This window comes from Pithys albifrons, chromosome 6, assembly GCF_047495875.1.
Source record: "Pithys albifrons albifrons isolate INPA30051 chromosome 6, PitAlb_v1, whole genome shotgun sequence".
Taxonomy (NCBI): Eukaryota; Metazoa; Chordata; class Aves; order Passeriformes; family Thamnophilidae; genus Pithys; species Pithys albifrons.
This window is the reverse complement of record NC_092463.1, coordinates 11,029,367-11,042,132: the sequence shown is the minus strand read 5'-3', so window position 1 is coordinate 11,042,132 and position 12,766 is coordinate 11,029,367. Positions and strand designations below refer to the sequence as shown.

The 12,766-nt window shown below is 40.0% G+C and overlaps 1 protein-coding gene across 7 annotated transcripts in view; it reads right to left on the bottom strand.

Moving 5' to 3' along the window:
- Positions 1 to 12,766, bottom strand: part of CDC42BPB (CDC42 binding protein kinase beta) — a 96,757-nt gene that overhangs the window by 69,015 nt on the left and 14,976 nt on the right. The window lies entirely within an intron of this gene.

Sequence of the window (12,766 nt, the reverse complement as noted above, 5' to 3'; positions counted from 1 at the left end):
TGCTCTTTAGCTCATCACAAACATTGTTAGACTAAAAAGACTGAAGTTTTTCAATACATGTATTTTTCCCATCTACAACTGAATAAAACATCACAGAACTACTATTTGTAATTCAGGCCAGACTCTTGTTTTACCTCACCTTACATTATGATTAAGCTAATGAGTTATAAGCCAAACAGAATTCCTACAAGAGGGGTCACTGCCTTGATATTTCAGATGCTAACACAAACAACAAGCCTTACAACAACAAAGAGATACAAAAGTCTGAACTGTAGACTGCAGATTTCAGTATAAAGTTTAACCAAAATCTGAAAACTTCTCAGCAAAAAATCATCAGAGCTAAACAAATGAAGAAACAGCTGTACTGAAGAACAGCCATGCTGCTTCCTTGTAGTCAAGAGAGGTGTTACTGAAAAGGTTTCCTCCAGAAGTAATACTTCTTTCACTGCATGTTTCTTGTCAACCCAAAGTACGAAATTTAAGAGCAACACTCTACTAGATTTTCTCCTAGACTCTATTTCAGCTGGACAGACATGCCTACCATGTCTCCCTCCCCACAAGGCTATTAAGTCTATTATCCCAAATTGTTTATAAAAAACTTATCCAGCATCACCAACTCAAAACAGTTAAAGACCTATACCAGTCCCATCAGACACCTGTACAACTAAATACCACTGCTGATGGCTGATACAGATCAATTATCTGCAAGGTTCTGTCACCTCCTTCCCATCAAACGAAGACAGATTGAGGAAACACGACTGAAGATGAGTAATAAATGAGACAGTTCCCTTATTAAGAATGTGGGTCTTTGGACTAATTTTGCAAAACACCAGCTTTTGTTATTAAAATTCAAGGAGAGGGGAAATGAAACTTAGTACTTTTATTTCTGGGGTCACTAACCCAGTAATAATTTTTGTTTTAAATAAATAACAAATTTTAGCAATAATTCTAGTAAGTAAACAGAATATCAAAATCATAGAATCACAGAATGGTTTGGGTTGGAAGGGACCTTAAAGATCGTCCAGTTCCAACCCCCTGCCATAGGCAGGGACACCTTCCAATAGACCAGCTTGCTCAGAGCCCCACCAAGATGGCCTTCAACATTTCCAGGGATGGGGCATTCACAGCTTCTCAGAGCAATAAATTAATTGGTTTAAGTATAAAAGCCCTGTTATTGTAAATTGATCACAAGCAACTTTCAAAGAAGGAAGACACAAACCTGTCAAAGTTTAAGCTGTCTTGTACACTTCAAGAAAAAACCCTTATATCTTATATTTCTGTTGGCTGGTGACAAAATATTTCTTTTTTTCTACAAACTTCCTTGCTCTGAAGTGTATCAAACTTCCTTAACCACTAAAACTGAGATTCAGTTTAGAAATGCAGAAAGGTGTATAAAAGCAAGTAAACTAGATTAGTTTTATATTTTCAAAGATAATAAATATCATGTAGCAAGCAGAGCACATACTTAAATCACAGTAAGCAGAAGAAATAGTGTCTGCAGGGATGGGCATGAATCTTGTCTTTCTAGGAATTGTACCCTTGAAGAAAGAAGGATGAGCAGCCCCCATTCTCCTGCTGATCATTTCAAACTCAGCAGCTTCAGTGGCCTCTCCTGGAAAGCACTAAACATGAATATTTCAATGGATGGAAGAAATTTAAATTGGACAGGACTTTTCTTGAAATAAAAAAATCTGAGTCTTAGTCAAGGCATCTGAGATTCCTTAAAAGTAGATACAATTTGAAAATAAAACCTAATATCCACAGAATCTTATCACCACAGAGACTACAACAGAGGGTACACAGCAAATCAGAGCTTAAAGGAGGCTACAGACCAGTAATTCATTTAAACTCCTATTTACTTTATGGGCACTTTGAAGTGCAATAAAATACACCAGGATGTGACCTGATACATTTAAGAACTGGATTTCACAATTTATACCTCTTAGTAAGTTAAATCAAAAAAGTATTTCCAGTTTGCTTTCCTGCTCTCCTCCCAGGAGGCTGCTGTTCCTCCTTCCACAAACATCCAGATCAGCAGCATGAACAGAACTGGCAAAACTGAGTGAGCAGAAACTTGCACCAAAAAGTGTCAGAGACAGGCTGTGTTTGTTGTGCTTGCCAGAACAACGCCAAGTGATTTATTGCTAACTGGTAAAAAGCTCCTGCTTCTCCTTTTACATATCACTATTTGATAAATAGGGAACTCAGAGCAAACATCTCCATACCCTGGAATGAATAATTACACTTTACTGATTAGTTTTGATCCTAATATTGAAGGCAGAACTTATGATTTAGAGTTGATTTAATACTTAATGAAAGTATTTCATCCTGGCAAACAGAAGCATTAGCCAGACTGGGGGTTTTGTTGGCAGTGATTACTGAATTTTGTTATATATATACTGTTGCCAGGGTAACATCAGCTGAGGGTAATTGCAAGAGTTTGTTTATTCATGACTGTGAGGATGTAATCAGAATTCAGGATAGACATTCTACATGCAATATATTTGTATGTATCACTGCCTTTTCTTGCAAGCTCATTTTACATCATTGTACTTATTCTTATTTGGAAGAAGGGTGTTCTCCATAAGGCCAGACAAGGGAAAAAATACAACCAAAACTCAAACACTAATTTTAAGGAGCCCAGTAATGTATGCTTTCAGGAATACAATACAAAACAGTAACAGTTGATGTTTTGATTCATAACGGGAAGCAAAATGCCAGCGTTTATTTCCTCATTACAATCCAGGGTACGTATGAAAGACACACTTCACAGGCAATTTCTATTCTGATCATATTCTCCTCTTCCACTGATAGCTGAGATTAGGATATTTTATTTACACAAAAAGAAAACATCAATTTGAATAATTTGAAAATATAATTTAAAGCACAGTGACAGGTAAATAGTTTGTGATTTAGGTTTGAGAGCTGGTGCACCTACACTGCAGTCAATCTGTATTATGCCACCTGATAGAAAATATTTGAAGGCTGTTTCAGAATGACTAAAAGCTGCAGGAAATGCCAGCAGAGATGAATTGACACAGCAGACTGGGCACTCTGCACAGCTACCCCAGGAATGGGCTCCACTGTCAAGGTCAGGAGCATACGTCACATTTCCTCTCATTTCTGAGGGCAGGTCAGGGAAGGACGGCAGGATTGCCAACATCTCCCTCAAAAAATAATAGGCCAATTCTTCCCACCTAGAATGTCACTAAAAATGAGAAGTGTTGAGATATGTTTGGAATTCTTACTTTGTGTTCAGATCCTGAATCCATTTATGTTTACAATTTACCATCTGGAATTTCCCAGTTAGCACATTTACACCAGTGGGTTCATGATAATCACTGCTTCAGTGTGGAGTTACCCAATGCCTGTAATTTGATGACTCAGCCATATTTTGTTAGGCAGTGCAAGTTTCCAGAAATTCACAAAAATCCACTCTTAGCTGAAGCCGCCAAATGGTCAAGAACATCTGATATTTTGTATCATTGGCAGCTCCAAGTTTTAAATAAATGTGACAACTGCAAGAAAACAGTACACAGAATCACAATTCAGGTCGAAAGGGACTAGTTGGTCTTTAATTCAACCTCCTGCTAAAATCACAGTCAACACTCATTTCAGGCCAGGTTACTCAGTACTCAGAGCAGTCAGTTTCAAATATGTCAAAGGAAGGAGATGTCATGGGCTCTCTGGACAACCTTTCTACACTAGACTGCCCTACACCAGACAGTTTCACAATTCAGAACTGATCCCGTAAGTGATTTGGGGTTGAAGTCATTGTATAACATGGTAACAACGTTGAGGTAGATGTACCCTGAAGGTAGGTCCAAACTGGCTGGTCAGACAGAAATGCATCTGCCACCACAGTCCCTTTATCTACTCATCCACTTTAGAAAACATTGTGGTAGGAAACTATGTGAATTGCAAAATATTAATGTCAGGGAAACAAGAAAATGACGCAGATAACCGTCTGTGGAGCCATCCTCCCACCACGCAGATACAATATTTTATTTAAGATGTTTTCTTTGGAGGAAGAACATGAAAGTGCAGTAAATTTTACCATTTCCCTCAACCATCCCTCTTAACTTGCACTCTAGAAATCAACTAACTTATTTGCCCTTTGTGCACCCTTTTCAAAGACACCAGCATTCCTGTGATATTGCTACCAAAACAGAAGGCTGGCAGGTTTAACAAGTTAGTGCTTGTATACACGTCTTGGGAGATACCCACACCCAGGTAGCCCCAACCTGCTCACTAAGGCGATAAATACCTGTTACAACCCACACTTGACTTTTAAAGAAGTACAATCCCCTTGCTACTCATTGTGAAATTTTCCCTATATTTTGAGAAATGCAAATTATTTTATTCTTCCACTTTTTGCTGACTCCAGTTTTAATTTTTACAAATATAGATCTCTGCCTCCCTTTTCCTGTGCTGACCTGTTTCCTCTCACTGTTCACCCCTGTGAAAGGTTTCTTTCAGTCTGGTTTCCTAAGGAAATAAGGTATGTGTGATTACAGTGTTGGGCAGTCTGAGGCCATTCCTCCCCCCAGTATCTTTTGATCCCAGTGAACACCCTTCATATTCCCTTTAACAAAATCCACTGGAGTTCTCCAGAGATGCCAAGTTGCTACAAGGTTTATAAAAAAAAATGGCAGTGACTAGGAGACACCTATGGCTGCATCAGGAATACAGCAGTCACCTGCTGAACTGGCAGCCAGCACACGCCAAGGTGCAAAGCACTCATGGTTCTGCAGGGACAGTGAAGCAATGGCACACAGAAGAGGGAAGAAAGGAAGAGTGCAGCAGAAAAGGGAAGGTCGTATTGTGGGATGGGCAGGGCAATATTCCACTGAGCCTAGTAAAGGAGGTAGATACAAGTTCTACAGGAAGAAAAACTTCAGCAAAGTTCTGCTGGTCACAAGCCAAAGGTGACACATTGTGTTCTTCACATTTTCTGCTTGCCCTCCCTCCTGTTATGACATACATAGACACACTTCACTTACTCTGTCTGCCTCTTGCTCAGAGATCCAATTCTTCTTCATTCATCAACATCCATGAGACCACTGCAGTAGCGCAAGGCTGGTTATCACTACAATGACACAAACTCCACTGGCTTAGAAACTGGAGAGGCACAACCTGGTTACCTCTTGCAAAGTGCCTACAGCCCTTGCAGAACAGCCTCCTGATATGACCACTGCTTCACACACTGTCAGAGTCCTCTTCATTCCTTGACCAAGGCCATCCAGTTTTCACAGTGCCTGGCTACTGAGTATATCCTAATTTCTCTTGTAACAGCATTTATCTGAACTAAAATGCCAGTAGAAACAGACATGTATGTCTGTATGGCCAAACTTCACAAACAAAGATTTGGGCAGGGCTCTCCCCACATGGGTGAGCCCTTCCAGCCTGCACAGTGGATTTTTTAAGGTGAGGCTCAGTGTGCGCAGAACTGGCCTCACCGTTTAAGTCCCAAGGTCCATTTGCCAGGGCCGAGCGAGCTTGGACAGTGACAGTGAAGTCCTCGGGACTGTCACAGCACCCGGTACTAACCGGGGCTGACCCTGCTGGGCATCCGAGATCTGATGGGATGGGATGGCAGGGACGGTCCCTACTGAGACTCGAAGTCAGGACCTTGGGATTCGGAGTCCAGAGTGCTCTCCATTACACCACAGGACTGCCCAGAAACAGACATATACACTAACAAAAGAGCAAGAAAGTTTGAGTCTTCTTGAGACTGATTTTTTAAGACAGTAAATAGTAACTAATTATTAAATATAATAGTTATTCTTTATTTGGTATACAAATGGTTAAAAACTCCTCAAGCTCTTCTGAAGAACTGTTGCACAAAGGTATTCATTTGCAGCCATGATTATGGATTTGTTTCATTTTATGAAAGCTTTCTGACATATGTAAAGGACTGTGACCACTTTCTATCAGATACCTTGCTGACACTTAAACAGAGATGATTTTGGACAAGATTTGGATCAGATAATAACATGCAAACCCTTCAAAAGTTGAAAAGGCGAAAATATTAATTTAGGCATAAAGCAAGACTGAATGCTCACAACATCTACATTTTGCTCTGCAAGTGGCTTTTTCAATTACAGAAGAACTGATTGTAGTATTTAGAATCTCTACATTAGTCTGCGATAACTGCATGAAAAATTTACCACCAAGGTAAAGGGTAATGGCATTGGGAAATGCTTTGAAGAAAAATATTGAGTAGTAGTTCTGATGTTGATCCTATTAGTGTTGCTAAATTTGCCACCAGAAGAGCAAGGCATTTATCTTGAAATATCGTCTGTGTTCACTACTACTCTTTTGTGTGGCAAGCTCCAAGAGCAAGAGCCACCCAGAAGGACTCAATCAGCAGTGATTTGCCAGCTCACTGATGAATGTTACCACAAACACTTCATAGCTGGCCATCTGCCTGACTAGCCCATTCACTGCTTTTCATGCTTACAATGAAAGGGCACCAAAGATAATACTCAAGGTTTGTACAGACTACTACTAAGGAATACAGAGATGGTTCCCAGTAGTCCAAGTGACAAAATGCATTTCCAATTTAACTCCTGTCAAAGCCACTGCACGTGTCTGACAACTAAACAGCAACAGAGTTCTAGCAGGTGAGAGGAAATAAATGTTGGGTTGCATATCCAAAAAACCACGAAATGACTATTTGCTGTATGAGTATATTTGATATATGAGTATTTGATATATGAGTATATATCTGCAAGACCTTAGCATGCCAAAAGAAAAATAATGGTCAGGTAAAATAAAAACCACATGCTTATCAGACCTAAAGGTAATGGCCTATGCTAATACTCCAAGGAATGCAAGTACAAGGAGAACAAGCTTGTATCAAATGGAGGGTGAAGCTCACTGCCCAATTTCTCATTTTGGTGTTACTGTCATGAAATTATCCAAATTTAGGAAAGCACAACTTGGTCTCTAGAACCAAGTCAGGCAGGATTTGTCTTCTCCCCCTTCCAACAGTGAAGCTGATCTTGGAAGACAGTACTGTCAGTGCAAAGACTGAAGAAAAATGTGACTGTGAATGGCATTTAGTTTGTGAAAGTCAGAAGTGACTTACTATCCACACAAACGTGGTGAAGGTTCACAACATGTAACATTTCAGATACAGCTGTCAGGACACAGAGCATTTCAGAAAACACTCAGCAGCTGGAGATGATGTTCTAGACCAACCCTCATGAGAAAATAAAGCAAGCTCCTACAGACACAGCATTCCTGACTGTGCACTTTGTAGTCCAGGTTTTCATACCTCTTTTCAACTTGTCACATTTGTTTCAGAGATGGAGAGCTGCTATGCCACTCTAACCTCTCCCTAAGGTTCCCAGCTCCTTCAGCAGATTGTGCACCAGCCAAGGATTCCCGGGTGGTTCATCAGCCTCTTAAGCCTTAGAGCCTTCAGTGACTAATCTACTGAGCAGAAGCCCAACCTCTGCAAGTTGTTGCTTTCTGAAGAGACTGAAACAAATGTATCTTGCTTCTACTCAAATTTTGTAAGGTTTTCAGAGGTGGTACTTGCCTTCCTCTTAAGCCTTGCTAAAAAAAAACTGCAAAGAAAATACTACTATTCCATAATAAAGAAATTCTTAAATAATTGTTGATAGTGCCTTCATAAGCTTCATCTTCAATGCTTTTATTTTCCTTAAGATGATCATACCAAGCCTAGAGGACACATGTACATCAAGTCATATACAAGCATTTTGAATTATAGATTTTCCTTGCAACTGTCTGACATCTCAGACATTTGAGACAAATGAGTAGGGAACTACTTGACCACTTTAATTCACAAAGGAAATTCATTCTGCTATCGAAAGAGTTCCTTCTTATTTCTTCCCACCACACTCCACTCTATTGTTTGGATCAACATTAGCATTCACATGCTATGACAAACCAGGAAACACTTCCAGGTGAACACTAACTTGTCTATCCCATTCCACCCCCTCCCACCAAACCATTCACCCAACGTGACTCACAGACAGCTGCGACTGTGGTGCCCCAGCCCAAGGCAGGGAGAAGGACAAGACTGGAGAAGGGCAATTGGGATGGATGTGAATCTGGACTGGGCTGCAGCGAGCATGGAAATGCTATGCCAGGGCCTGTTTCTAGTCAACCTATACCACATCAGCACAGGATCTCCCAAGATACATGTCAAAATAGTGTTAGAAATGGATGTAACACACCACAGAATGCAATTTCTGTTTAATGTAGCTTTATTTGTGTCTCAATTTTGCTGTACTCCTACTTCAGGGCCAGATCTTGCAGGTGTTGGAGAAGCCCTTTAAGCCACAGCAAATGGCAATTGCATACTGAAACACATCAGTAATGGAAAATTGTTTCAGGGGTTTACATGAATCACTGGTTCCCAACAGTGAAATGTCAGGGATTCAATTTCTTTTATTCCATAACAATGTTGCAAATATTGCTGAAATCTGCTTATTTTACTGCATGATGAAAAATTCTAGAAACTTAATTTTGTTTCATAGAATAGTTTTGTAGAATAGCTCAGAAAAAAACCCTTTGAGATCATCACTTATTTTTCAGATGGTTTCAAAGCAGAGATTAAGACAATCCCAAATTTCAGCTCACCCAAATTTCAACAGCATAGGATTACACTAAATTTCATCAGACCCAGCACCTCTTGCACACCCTGCTAAGAAATAAAACAATTCCAATCTGATGACCACGCTGTGCTGATATAAGCTTGCATACACTTACATTAATTAAGCCACCACTTACATCATCAATGTATAAGCAAAGTTCTATTTCTTGATGGCACGTTTTATTTCATCTTTAGAAGTAAAATGTAGCAAGAAAGCGTTATTAATTATTTACAGTAAATGCATCCCTTTTTTTTGCTCAAGATACAGGCAAGATTTTTCTCTCAAGTTACTATAAACTTAATACACGCACAATGTAACAGGACAATTTATACTTTACACTGGTGCTGTATTTATCACATGCCACCTCCTTTATGTCAGAGGTTTCTATTAGGTTCTTCTTGCCAAAGCACCCTACACAAATGCACTTATGTGGCAGGACCAAAATTCACATTATGAAGTGACCCTTTTACTTCAATGGTCCAACCACAGCACACCACTGCAACCAGAGGGACAGATCCACAGACCTGCTCTCTTCCTTGTATCAGCTCCAACAAACCCAGCTGGTCTCACCTCATTGACCTGATTCTACTCACTAAACCAGCAGGATCCCAGCCTACCGAGACACAACACAACTATCATCCTGTAGTTTAACACACTGAATCATCATCGCTGACGGGTCGGGAGAGGCTGCAAAATCAACACAAGCAAGAAGGGCCCAGCTGTTCTTCAGAGGCCACTGTACTGTGGCACAGGGGGAGATGAGCTGCCCACACATCAGCCTTCATCACAGTCCAGTTGCTGCAGAGGTGGTCTGACTTGGTGCTAACACCCATGGAAAGCTGATAAGGAAGTACAGCCAAATGACAACTGCCTTTTTCCTGGTACTTCAGCTCCCAACCAGATCAACACCATAAACTAGGAAACATAAGACTAATGGGAAGGGACATTAGATCAGCTTACCGTGCCATAGAACTGCAGCAGATTTTTATTTTTCTGATGGTTCAAGGCTGCAACACTACACATATAAACACCCTGAGCTGTTTTTCAACTTCAAGAGTTCAGGTAGCAACAGCTACTGTAAGTACAGGTGTGGCACATCTTTCTCTTCAATCCACTTCCTTCTAAATGGCAGCAGACAGGAGGACATTTTCTCACACATTACTCACCCTGTTTCAAAACTTGCCTGGAACTTGAGATTGAATTAAAAGGTCACTGAAAGTCAGATTTTTGCCACAGGAAAAGGCCACGAAGACATGCAACAAGCAATTACTGTAACCAGGCACAAGAATATTTGGAGTAGCTCAAGTTATTCAAAAGCAGAGAAGAGGGGGATTGTCTTTAAATCTGCAGAGAATATTAACAAGTCTCATGCTATTATTTGCTACACATTATAGTGGATGGCTCAGAGTGGCTTTTTTATTATTGAAATCACTCACTTCTTCAGTTCCTTCTCTAGACCAGGAGCTCTAGAGCCAAGGCCATTCTGTCTTGATCTATTCATTCCAATTCTACCAGCTGGGAGCAAGAAAGTGGACAACCAGTAACAGCAGCACTATTTTCACTGACTCCAGGTGCTAAAGGTCACACCCAACAAACACAGGGCAACCATGAGGGGCATGGCCAGCCACCTGTAACAGAACAATCACTGTGTTTTGGGGTATTCAGAAGGCAAGCACACCTCCAGAGGGCATGTCAGGACATTCCTGACACATCCTTGCTCAGACAGGATAAATCCATCTCTCAGCCTTCCAAGATGTGATGAAAACTTTATCCAGATAAGGCAACGTGCTTCCAATCTCACTGTGCAACTTTTCCTTAATGTCTGATACTGTCTCAGCTTATTTCACAATTTGTCTGTACCTATCCCCAGGCTTTCCATATACTACTAATGGATAAGGAAGGTCTCAATTTTTACCATGGAGGCAGGGGAGAATCTACTGGAAAACTATGAAGAAATCCACAACCTGGCCTTAGATGCAGATTTCTAAAAATGGAGTCAAATTGTATAGTACATGAATCATTAACAGGACATTTTTTTTATAAGTGCTCATGGCTCAACCACCCCCGCCTTCACCTTCCCCTCAAAAAACCTAAAAACCAAACCAAACAAAAAAAATCCCCAAAATGTCACTATTAGGAAATAAATGAAGAAGCCTGCACAATTCTGTTTTAGAATATTGTCCATTTTCAGTTTTTGGTTTGCTAGCATCAACTAATTAGTCTGATGTTTCAAACTGCCCAAGATCATAACGCGTGCTCTTAAATTAAAAAAAAATCCATTTACAGCTTGCGTGGAAAGAGGGTTTGGTTTTTTGCACACATTGTATGCCCCTGAAAGAAAACATTTTGCATAAATGATAATTTAGAATATTAAATACATGACAGTTTATGCATGTCCCAATTTTTAAACTGTTCTTTCAATCAAAAAGTTGTCCTGAGGGAAGTCAAATCTTAAAACAGTTAGGAGTGAATTTTTAAAATCTAACTGATTTAGAGCATGACTAAAGAGCTTTAACATCATATATATATGCAAAGCATACAGAACAAGAACCTAAAAATAGAAACCATGCCTTTTCCTAGAGACATTTCCAAGGCTCCAAGAATTATAAATTCAGCTTTCTCTGGTAAAGGCAGGATGAAGTTCTTCCTTCTTCTCTCCCACTCATTCTGCAATTTTATCTCACTTTCCTATCCAAATTTTTGCTAATTTATGTACAGTACACTGAATGAACTCTTTACCCTTATCTCAGTATTCTGTGTATCAAAGAACAGTTTTTGTTTTGTTTAGTATTTATAGCCCATCTTTTCCTAACATCTTTGCTGTGATATCTTTCAAAAATTGTTAAATCCAGTTTCTGGATTATGATTGTAGAAAAGCTCTCAACAGACTGCCAGCCCACATGATGGGCTGTTTAATGGCCACGCATGAGGCATTCCCAAACCTCCTGCAGGCTGCTGGAAGCTTTATCCTCCACACTAACATTCCAATTTAGAACATTCCCCCCTCTACTGCACACTCCAGCATGATCAGCAGCAGTCCAAGATTGGTAGGTTCTGCTTTCTCCCTCTTTCTTGTGTACTCAAAGTCAGCAGGAAACAAAAATCTGTTCAATCACTACACTCACAGTTGTAAATACCACTTTGCACCTTTGTGTCTCGCTCCTCAGCTTTTCAAGGGAGGCAGATCAAGTGAGGATCATCCCAAAAGTTTTTATCTCAGATGCAGTACCTAGTGGAACATTCTGCTTTTAAGATTGTCATTTTGAACCCAACTTTTCAGTTTTGTACACTCCTCTTTAGTTACAGTGTGAGATTATCTGCATGCCATCTTTATTTAATAAGCACCACATGTAAAATTGTTTTGCCCCAAGATTTATTTCTGTGCATTTAAGGTGGACAATTCCTTTTCCTTCCTCTTACGGCCCATCCAGACAGGTGTGCTGATTTCAAAACAGAAAGTCAATTACAAGGACATTCAGAACAAGCTTGTAGTACCCTGGCAATCTCCAATCTTCATCTATACCTCAGGCTCCATTCTGCTGGCTTCCAACCTTTGCCTTTACTCATACTTGGAAATAACAACCAAACATTTGGAAGCTCCAGTGTAACACCAGGGTGAGCACCTGCATGCCAGTACAGATGCAGCTGGAAACCCCTACAAGTATAGGTGTGCTTTAACAGCTTTCCATTTCCAGAGTAGGAACCAGTGAAGATGCAACAGCTTCCTTCCAGAAATCTTCTGACAGTACTCAGCCTTTGAGGAGACCACAAGAAGAAGAGCTGCCCACAAGTAGAACAAGACACCTCAGTCAATTTTCAAAATACTTTGAATTATTTCAATGCAACTGTAAATTAGTATAGACATTCAGTCAATATTTACACAGAAAAAAGCCAAATGGTTGCCTTTCTACCTCTTTGTGCATCATTTCAGGATACCCCATTCCCTTCTCTTTTCCCACATGGAATACAGTACTTTCCTTTACTAATTTGTCTCCAGTGTCATCTAAATAAACCTCAGCTACTTTGCCCATTCCGTGATTCTTTTAGGTCTTATGCAATTTTTTCCACTTGCGTTGACTCACTTTAAAAAGAACACTCAGTCCCAAACCACAATTTATAAAGACAGTCAAATTTTT